Source organism: Dermacentor variabilis, chromosome 7 (genome assembly GCF_050947875.1).
Source record: "Dermacentor variabilis isolate Ectoservices chromosome 7, ASM5094787v1, whole genome shotgun sequence".
In the NCBI taxonomy this organism is placed as follows: Eukaryota; Metazoa; Arthropoda; class Arachnida; order Ixodida; family Ixodidae; genus Dermacentor; species Dermacentor variabilis.
In genome coordinates this window covers 61,192,110-61,202,477 of record NC_134574.1, presented here as the reverse complement: position 1 = coordinate 61,202,477, position 10,368 = coordinate 61,192,110, and positions in this window count along the sequence as shown.

Genomic DNA, 10,368 nt, shown 5'->3' with positions numbered 1-10,368 from the left:
AGGTAAATGCAGGACACAATTAAAGACTCCCCCAAGACATTCAAGTACTTGCCTGATTACGAAGGCACTCCTCATTCGAATTCTGTCACTAGTACTTAACCACTTGTTATAAAAACATCATTGCATTGCATTATAAGACGAATGAAAATGCTACTTGTCCAGTTATATTTCATTTTTTAGAAAAAGAACTCTTCACAACGATCTGGGCAGTTAAGTAACAGGTTTCGTTTTTGCTTGACTCTGTGCCACCTGAACTTTTGCGTTTCAGTAGTTTTGTTATCACTTAGTGCTGCGCTGGTTTCGCTGGCTTGTGAAACTCGCACAAACTGCAAGTATCAGAGAATTCCACTTGCATGTGATACCCCAAGATGCCCAAACAGGCCGCCATTTGACCAAAAGCAGCTGCAGTGGCAGATCCAGTGCTCTGTCTTGGCTCGGTTCCTCCATGGCCGCGCATTTGCATTTTGTGCAAAAAAAACCATGCCGCCATTTGTCAGGTACCATTCTACTCGCCGACAGCACCAAAGTATGGAATGTCACCGTTCCCTGGTTGGGTGGCGAAAGATTTGAATTGCGATGCAGGTATTCGGACACTTAAGATGCAATTTTCTCAACTAAGTCTTTTCTTGGCACGAAACGAGCGTTGCAAGGTTTCTGGAATGGTATTTAAACAGTCCACGTTGGCTTAGGACTTGCCTTTAGTGTCCCTTTAAGATTGGTGTGTTTCTACATTGGTTCTGTTAAGACAATTGCAATTGTAGTGCCACTGCTGGTCACTTTTCTCTGATAAAGAGTTCATACAGATGCTTAATTACCTAGAAAAGCCTCTATTCTGAAAACCACATCTTCAAGGCCTTAGATGCCTTGAAACTTTTATGGGTCCCTAAAATTTCTATTCTATGTAAACAGTTTCCGAATTAATATTCACTTGGGGAGACTCATTAAAAAATATGTCGGGACTCAAAAGAACTCTTGGTGCCTTTATTCTGAAAGTGACTTTAAAAAAGATTTTATTCCATTATCATGTCTGCCTCACCTAGTGTACAACAGGCCAGAATATATGTCACCCATTGTCAAGATGGAGATACTGCCAGTGCCTAGCACAAAATCCTGATTCGATGGCTCTGCATTGAATGGAATGTCGTGCTCACAGTTCACAGGTGATGGCTCTCAAGCACTTGGAGAATGGCCTCCTCGCAGCCAGAGAGACATTTGTAACAGCAGACTGTACACTGAAATCCTCTGCGACCATCTCACTATTTGATGCAAAGGAACTCTAGGGATAACAAATACACACTGCTTTTTTTAGCTTTTTTGTAAATACAAGTTCAAGGTTTGAAAAGAGTCCAGGCAGCCTGGACTAGTTCTTGCTTGACCTTTTGTTAAATGATGCAATATATACTGAGCTTTATCCTCAGTCCTAAGCACGTAAGGGTGGAAATAATGTTCAGTGTTAAACTTGGGATTACTGCTGACAGCCCAAAGTGCATTGCTGCTGTAGTTGAATATTTTGTTTTGGTATGTGCATTAAAAGTTCATTTCTATTTAAAATAACAATAACATAACCATGACGAAGTCCTTTGAAACAGGTACATACATCTCCTCCAAGCCAGCATAAACTCGAGTGTGATACAGTTAAACCTCGATATAACGGACTTCAGTAAAATGGAATTCTCGTTATATAATGCAGTATTTAACTTTTTATACCTTCTTGTCCATTGAGAGAGATATTTATAACAACAGACTGTACACTGAAATCATCTGTGACCGTCTCGCTATTTGATGCGAAGGAACCCTAGGGATACCAAATGCACACGAAGTTTGTTTATACACAATATCAATATAATGAAATTTCACAGTAGCCATGAGGAAATACTGAGACAATAAATTCAAACTTCCACAGATACAGATGGTCAAATGGTTGAATTACATGCGGCAGAAATCGCACGCCGCATAACTGACCGAAGCAGAGCAGCATCTTGTCCTGTATAAAATCCAAGTGCAATACGATCCTATCGAACCCGTGCACTGTATGCTTTGGGTGCAAAGCGTGCGAGGATGACCCGAGAAGTAGGGCTGCTTGGTGAGCGCCATCTTCCCGCATGACAATGGGGTAGGAAGGGAAAGGAGCAAGCTCGTGGCAATGCGATCAAGTGGGTGCGAGGGCTGGGGAAGGAGGTGAAGTAGGGAGTGGGGGAAGGTCGGTGTGGGTGTCCTTTTCTTGCACCGCTGTGGCTGGGCATGGCTGTCAGCATGCCTAAGTGCACACGCAACTCGCGAGCCCTGTTTTGGAGGTAATCTGCCACCTGTGAAAAGCTGCAAGAGCCGAGATGGCGTGGCATCATGCACTGTCTTCCTGCGCATTTAGTGCTGGCAGTTATGTGATCTTGCGCAGTGCTTTTCGTGGTAGTGCCATCCCATTGCAGGCGGCACTACCAGCCGTGGGGCTGGAGTGTGCGAGAAAGCACGACTGGCTTCATTTCGTACCGCCAATGTGCAGGTATTGTCGACATGACGTGAAACAATATCTTTAGTCGCCGACTCTCAAGTTCGCACGATAAGATTTTTTGTCACTAAAAAAATTTCCTTTTTGCGGTGATTGCCTGATAATTCCGAAAATTTTGCAGCCCCTTCTGTGCGAGAAAAATTAATGGGTGACTGTACCTATTTGCATAAAAGATTGAGTTCCAATAGAATATAATTTTGATATAACGAAGCAAATTTGCAAGTTTACCAGCTTCATTATATCGAGGTTTAACTGTATTTGTATGAAGCATCATTTTGATTCAACCATGCAAATGTGTCAACTGTGCAAAACATCATTGCACAAGCAGCTAGAGTCATCTGTCTGTCCTGTTTTTCAGTTCACATTATTTATAAAGTCTCCCAAACTGAACTTGTGCCAGTCTCTAATAGCACAGTTTCTTAGCTGCAACGTCAGTTGACAGCATCTGTTTTTTGTTCATAAACTCTAAATAGTAGCTGTGCATTGCTTGCTGTTCTTGTACCATGGTAGTAATATATCTGTATGAAGTGGAGCTTGTAAACACTTGAACACGGTATGCTCAGTGGCCCATCTAGACATTGCAAAGTGAGCAAATAGCTCCGGCAGTCACTAATTTCAGTGCTCTGGAAACAGGGCACAGTGTTCATGATAGAAAAACATCACATGAAATGTGTAAAGTCGAGCAACGCAGCAATACTATAAACAATAACGCTATGCAGTTGAACCCAGATATATCGAACTCCAGGGGGATTGCAAGATGGTCCTATATATTGATAATCTGAAATATAAAATATGGCTATCTGAAGCTTGTTTGAAACCTCTGCACATCTTGGACAATTTCTGAGATTATGAAGAGCAGGAATTTACGCTGTCGCTTCTTTGGGGCTATATGTCATACACATAAAAGTTTACTTATTTTTGCATGCAGAATGCTGCTCCCACTGTGGAGTGGTCTGTTATAGGTAATGCTAACCTTGAAAGGCCACATCGCCCAAACGAGAGATGTCTGTGCGCCTAGCACACATTAATGTCAAGGTTGACTCGTAGCAGTGTGGAAGCAAAGGAGCCTGTATGGATATGTGTCATAACACCATCGGCGCACTTGTGCTATAAATCGCATGTGAACATGCCAGGCCAGGCGCAATTCTGGTGTCATGCAGGCACTTTCTATTGAGATTGAACCTGATTGGGGCTGACTTTCCCGGTCGCAATTGACTTTCCCGTCGCAATCTTTTGGTCGCCATTGCGACCAAAAGATTCGATCCTGATCAGGCTCACTGCAATGGAAAGTGTGCCATGTCACACCCGTATTAGTCGTTTAAATGGCCGATCATCATATGTCGGCAACAAGTAATCCAAACAGAATGTTATCAAGTTTCATTATTCTAACAGACTTCCTGTTGAAAGTGGTCGTCGTCGTTTCTCGTTTGTCCCAGGATCAACTGCCTCTTTTGTGGTGCTTGGTGCTCTGACGCCTCACATTCCCGTCTTTCTCGGTCCTTACCCTCCAGCCGCTGCATTGATCGGTGGCTGCCGACATTACCAGGTGCTATTCTGCTTGCAGAATAACAGTGCATTTCCATTCACGTGTAACTCCATCAAGACCGAATTGTGCAGAAACCATCGACAATGATTGTCAATGTAAACGAATAGCCCGAACGAGACGGCAAAAGAGAGAGCAAGTGAGAGAGCGCACAAATGTTTTTCTTGCCAAATCCAACCATCACCAGCAACCACAAAAATGGCCAAAAGAGCCAAGGAAAGTTATTTACTTTAAAATGCCTTCAGTGCAAATCAGATCACACAGCTTACATGAGTCTTGCGCGCTGCATGGTCTTTCTGCCAAGGCACAGATATAGCGTGCAGTGGTGTTGTTAAATCTGAATTGTCATGTAAAAATCCAACCTGGTAGGGGTCAGGGTCAGATTCGTTATGGCTGTCCATGGGAATCTTAAATGCCCTTAATGAAAAGTTGTGGTATTCAAAGCTCATCTTCAGTTCGAAATCACATGTCTGGAGCTACTCAATAAAAGGTTGAGCGTCATTCACGCCTCCTTGTAGGATGCGTAATCGGACTAGGAGGTTGTTTACATCCTTAAAGCAGCGTGGTGATCTGCTTTCGCTGATAGCGAATGGCCACAGTTTGCACGATTGAGCCATCCTTCTGTGCAGCGAGCAAATCTTAGATGCACACCATGCTTTTTTCTTCATTACGTGTCAACCCATCGGATTCAATGTCATGTTTGACACCATTTGCCGCAATAGTGGCATTTCAAATTTGCCATAATTGAATACTTATGATAGCATAAGAAGTGATTGTATACTCTTTAGGAGAAGTGCACTTGCTGGGGCATGGTGCAGTGTACAATAGATTAAGGCGTTGAACGGGAGTTTGATATATGCATAGTACAGTGCTGTACTTTTGCATGGGCTTTCCAAGGGGATGTTACAACTGTTTGATATAGGCATTAACTCGCTATACTTGGGTTCAACATGACTGCATTCGACCGTACACACATGTCAGATATCTATTCTAGCTACATATACACGGAAAACAGCACTTGTCTGCAGTGCCTTGGTACCTAATTAGCAGAGCACTAAAATAGTCTGACAGTCATGCGACGCAGCAGAAGCTGCCCCGACGTGGCTCAAGAAGACGCCGCTGTTGCAACTCCATTGAGATGAAGACATCGGCTTCCATCGCTGTTGCTTCACGGTGCTGGTTTCCAACTTGTGAATTCATGACCCGTGTGGCATAGCACATGACCGGTAGTGTGCCAGGCCACATCAGTATCATGGCAGTTGGCTCTGTAGCTTAGAAGGGTGGTGGTTTTCCATAAGGCTAAATGGCGCAGCGCGAAGCAGGGCAGAGGGACACAAAAAAAGACGAAGACGAGCACTTACTGCCAACTGAAAATTAATTCTTTGATACAGAGGTTTATACAGAAGGACAGAAGAAATAAAAGTTATACCAACTGCGAAATAAAACAGAGATATCGTCATCGCCCACTGTTCACGCCGATTTTGTCATGAAATGCCAACTCAATTTGGGATAAAGTCAGGGATGGCTTACTTATGCATGGACATCATTATCGAACGAGCCATGCTAGCTCCTTCGTTAATGAAGCGCATGCGGTTGTCCTTGTGCGTAAAAATTACTTTTGTTTGCTCGAATGCCGGGATGCATCCACATGCACTATAAAGCAGGGCTATAAAACCTTTCCTTCCGTTTCTAACATTGTTGGCGTTCTCTCGCAGGTGATCATATAAACACCTGTTAGTCTGGCCCACATGCACCACAGCTCAAGGGAATTCTGTACATGACCCTTCCGCACACATTCCACATATCGGTTACTAATTAGCACAAGTGCCTCTGTGGCACTCGATGGTGTCTGGTGATGGTTGCTGAGGACTGGAATGGGACCGTGGAGCAGTGTCACAGTGCTGGGTAGCGTTGCTCAGGAGCTGGAACTGTCATCATCTCCTGGTTGGCCCCTCTTTGATCGAGATCTCCTACGCTGCTCGTTCATGTCCCAGAGCACAGATGTAAGTGTGCAAGTCCACACCAGCAGTGCCAGCTCAGCAACCATCGCCTTCTTTTCTCCTCCTCTCTCCTTGGCAGTAAGGTAGCGGCAGCATGGCATCCCGATAATCGTCGTTTCCGGCTAGAGTTACTGTACATGCTACCAAAGGTAGTATATACACCGTTTTTTCATGGGCGCCACCATATTGCTACGCAGTGGCGTCATCTATGGGCAGTCTGCATGCTGGCTTGGGCGAGCGCTCCGTTTTTGCATAGCAGGTATACGTTCGGCAATAGTTTCTGGTGTTTGTTTTTGCACTCGCTTGGTCTATTTAGCATGACGCGCATCATCTACGCACTAAACAGTTCTGTGAGACGTACTGAAGTGGTTTAAGTCGGTATGGCCGGACTTTCTGCTGGCGTTGAGGCGGACGGAGCACGCAGCGCAATGTGTGCGCGCATATATTTGAGCGCACAATCAGTCTCGGAGATCAATTGCATATTTCTTAATGTACCATTCGCTAATGGGACCTTATTACAGTATTATGCTCTAGTTCTAAGCTGCGGTTTAGGAGAAATGAAACATATGCGACAATTGTAACAGCGTGGGTACTGTTCTGCTACAATAGGAGCTGTGCTGTTATACTTTGACAAGTGTTCAAACTGTTCGCTGCAGGCTACATTGCGTGACTACTTGGTTCGATGGATGAGGTTTCCACCCATGAATAAAATAGTTTTGGCTGGTAATAGCAGCATACCTTACAGTCTGAATTAAGCTTGTCCAGCAAAGCGACCGTTTATGAACTGTGCGAGCGTCCTAAGCAGTGGTAGGTGCTAGATTACCTATATCTTTGTTCTATATAGAGCATGTCCAAGCATACGGCATCAGCGGTTATGTATCTATAAACATTGTGCGCCATGACTATGCGAGGTCGTATTGCGGCGTTAGCCCGTTTTCTCTTGCTTTCTCGAGAAAGAGGATAACCGAATTTTTTTTTTTTTTTCGGTTGTGTTCGTTCCGTTCTCTACGACGCACTCACACGTAATACGGAAATTTCGTCCTCAAAAATAGCCATCGCATTCTCTTTACGCGATCCCTTTCATATATTATGGCTGTATACAGGCCAAAAAGGCAATGCCGAAGCACTCGGCTTATGTATCATGCTCGTTCACCAACCGCAGTGATCACTGTGTTGAGCAGTGCCATCGGCCTCATGCAGGAAGGCTAGCGTAGACATATAGTAATTTCGAGCCTACTGGACTTTAAATGCGTGAGAACGATGCCGGTGTATCACAAATATTTGATAGCGCTTGCCGCTTAGATGTATCGTGGTTGCCTTAGGTTCGCCGTGCACGAGCATGCACTATTATGTTTTATGTTTTACTACCTACGCCAAGCGATCAGGCAGTGAGCTGATTTACCATTTAATGCTGTTAATACAGAGACGCCGGTTTTCTTTGTTGAATTAAAACCGATATAAGCAAAATAGTTCACATGCACACACCACGACTGATTATGCGCGTCACATTTTTGCGCCCCCAAGACATATTTCTGCCTACTGTAGTTACCGATGCACCGAAAGGCTTCACTGATGACCTTATATAAACGGACATGGCATAGATTTCACAAAATACAATCTAAAACATTCCGAAATCGTTCCTCAGCACGCGACAGCAATACTTTAAAGGGACACTAAAGTGAAAAATGATTTCTTCTGCATCAATAAATTACCGTTCTACAGCACCAAAAACATCACTCTTACAACGATAAGACATTTGGTAAGCCAGAAAAAGTGCAAGAACGAAATACAGGTGGCGATGCCTACTTAAGTTCCCGCACCTGGGGGTTGTGATGTCTTGGGTTTTGATGGCATCTTCTAGGGCCTACTAATTATATATAGCGGTACAGATTGACTACATTGTGTTCTAAAGGAACCAAATGTTAAACATGGCAAGTTTCGGGAACCTTTATTCAGCCAACGCGGCCCAAATGCGAAAACATACTTTGGAATCCCTGACGTCACGCTGACGTACCGGCGCTTGGGTTTCGGCGCGCAATTCAAATACTGATACTTGGACCTTCCTTTTCTCATCTAATAATCAAACTATTTTTTTTTAAATGACTGCCTGCAGGGTTCTCAAACAATGCTTCATTAATCTAAACTGATTTATTGTTCCGCTTAGTGCCGCGCCGGATCGCCCAAGCCAGAGAGAAGGAAAGGCTCGCCGCGCGCCCTACACTCCTCGCCCGATGAAAAGGAGTGGGAGCAAAAATGGAGCAAAAGCCCCCAGATTTTCTCTCTCGCACCCGCTCTTACTCGCGCCTGCGCACAAACGACTGGCGATCCCTCAAACGAACGTCTCGTCATGTCTCGTGTAAATTGGCGCTTGCTCGAAGTGAAGGTGGATCTGTATGCGAAGCGGGGACGTGAGGCTGAGGCTACAGCCACATCAGAAACAGTATTTTTCTATCGTTCTTGCGAGTTTTACTACTTATCCAGCACCTACGAAGATGGTCAACGAAGGCGGCAAGCCGGTGTACCGTCCCAGACCTCATCAGTGCGTGCTATCGCCACGAGAAACGAGACGGAGCGCAGTGTGTTGTGTTTACAGGAGCGCCGGAAGAAATTTGAAGCCGTCGACTTCGTGATTTTTGTGTCTAGCTTCGTATGTGCATTGCAAGCGAGAAGTCCATCACATACACGTGCATTCTAAGCATGTTCAGGGCGTGGCTAAATGAAGTTTCCGATCGGCGCACCCAGCATACGCGGCTTGGGTGCGTTCTTTGTCTGCGGTTCGTTGCCGCGAAGTGGCGAGTGCCAGTCCTTCACGACTTTCAGAAGTGTTGACACTGTCAGTAGCGATAAGTTTTACTGCCTCGTGATCGCTGTCATTCCCTGTGGGCTATACTGCGTGTGAGCCGTTTCGCCGGCTGCGATGCGCCGTGGTGGTCGCGACGTTCTTGCTGGTACGAGTTGTGTTCGCAAGATCGTGATATATATGTGCGGTGTGTCGCAGCTGTGCTGGACGTAAAAGTGCTCGTTTTGTGCCATGTGCGTGTGCTCAGAAGTGAACTCTGCAGAAGTGTTGCCGATCACGTTTTCTTATGTACCCCGAGAGAGAAGCCCTACCACACCGGCAATTCCTGCTTCGTGCATAATCAAAGGTAAACATTCGACACGTGCATACAGGTGCCTGCTTGGGCACCTGTATGCACGCCTGTCAAAGCGCCGAACACGCATAGAAGCACTGCTGCGCCTCACTCCGTCTCGCCTCTGAAGAAGCCGGTTGGGCTCCAAAACGTCGGGTCTTTAAAATAGGCAACGGCTATAGTCTGCCGGCAGCCGGGAGTAATATGCAGCATTTGCCGACAACTGCTTAGATGACACCGACTTATCCCGACAGTCAAGTCAATGAATGATGTGTTAATATTGCGGAGTTCGGTTGACTGACGGAGCGAGCCACGATCCCAATCGGGCGTTTGTACGCAGTCACTTTCCGAGTCTCAATCCGTATTCAGTCAATCGCGATCCGCGCGTTGCACACTTGGAAGCGCGAGCAAGTGCCTGAGTGACTAGAAATTAGGTGGGGGGAGGAACGAAGATCCTTGCGTTCCGATGGCACCCCCGAATGTAAAGCTTTGTAAAAGTGGCGGTTAGCGTTGCTGTGAGGTGCGTTGTCCTGGCTACAGTGCTCCGGTGGCCACCGTAATTTTACAACTCGAATGAGTAGCAATGTTACTAAAAAAGCACCTTATCACACGAAGATGGCTGATGTGTCAACGCAGTGTGCACTCTGCCCGTAGTAAATTTGGACTAGCAGTTATCTTGCAAGAAATGCTGGTACCATAACGTATTGTTTAGACTACATACAAGACCTCCGGGATTCCTGCCGACAGCCACACTTTAGGAAAAATACACTTTCTCCCCAAGCTGCGTTCTCGTACATGCCTTGATAAACTTGCACAATAAAGTGGTGCGAACATTCACGGAAGCTTAGGTACAACTAATGCAGAGCAAAACCAACGAAGAAAAGAACTTAAACATATCTTTGGTGGGATTTACATTAGCATCGTGCCACTTTTCCTTTGCAACATAACGAGCACTCTTTTTTTTTTAACTTATCAACATTTGCTTTCCACTTATTTTGTCCATGTCTAGCTCAGTAATTTTGCCCCTTGTGAGGTTTCTAGAGTGATTTCACCAGTACACAAAGGGTTGCCTAAACACATATGGTACAGGCACCTGCTTTTAGGAGGCACTTTAAATCGGGCATGACAATTAGTGGCAGTGAATGACTGCAGTCCGGTCACGTATCAACTTTGTTTTTGTTTTTTTTT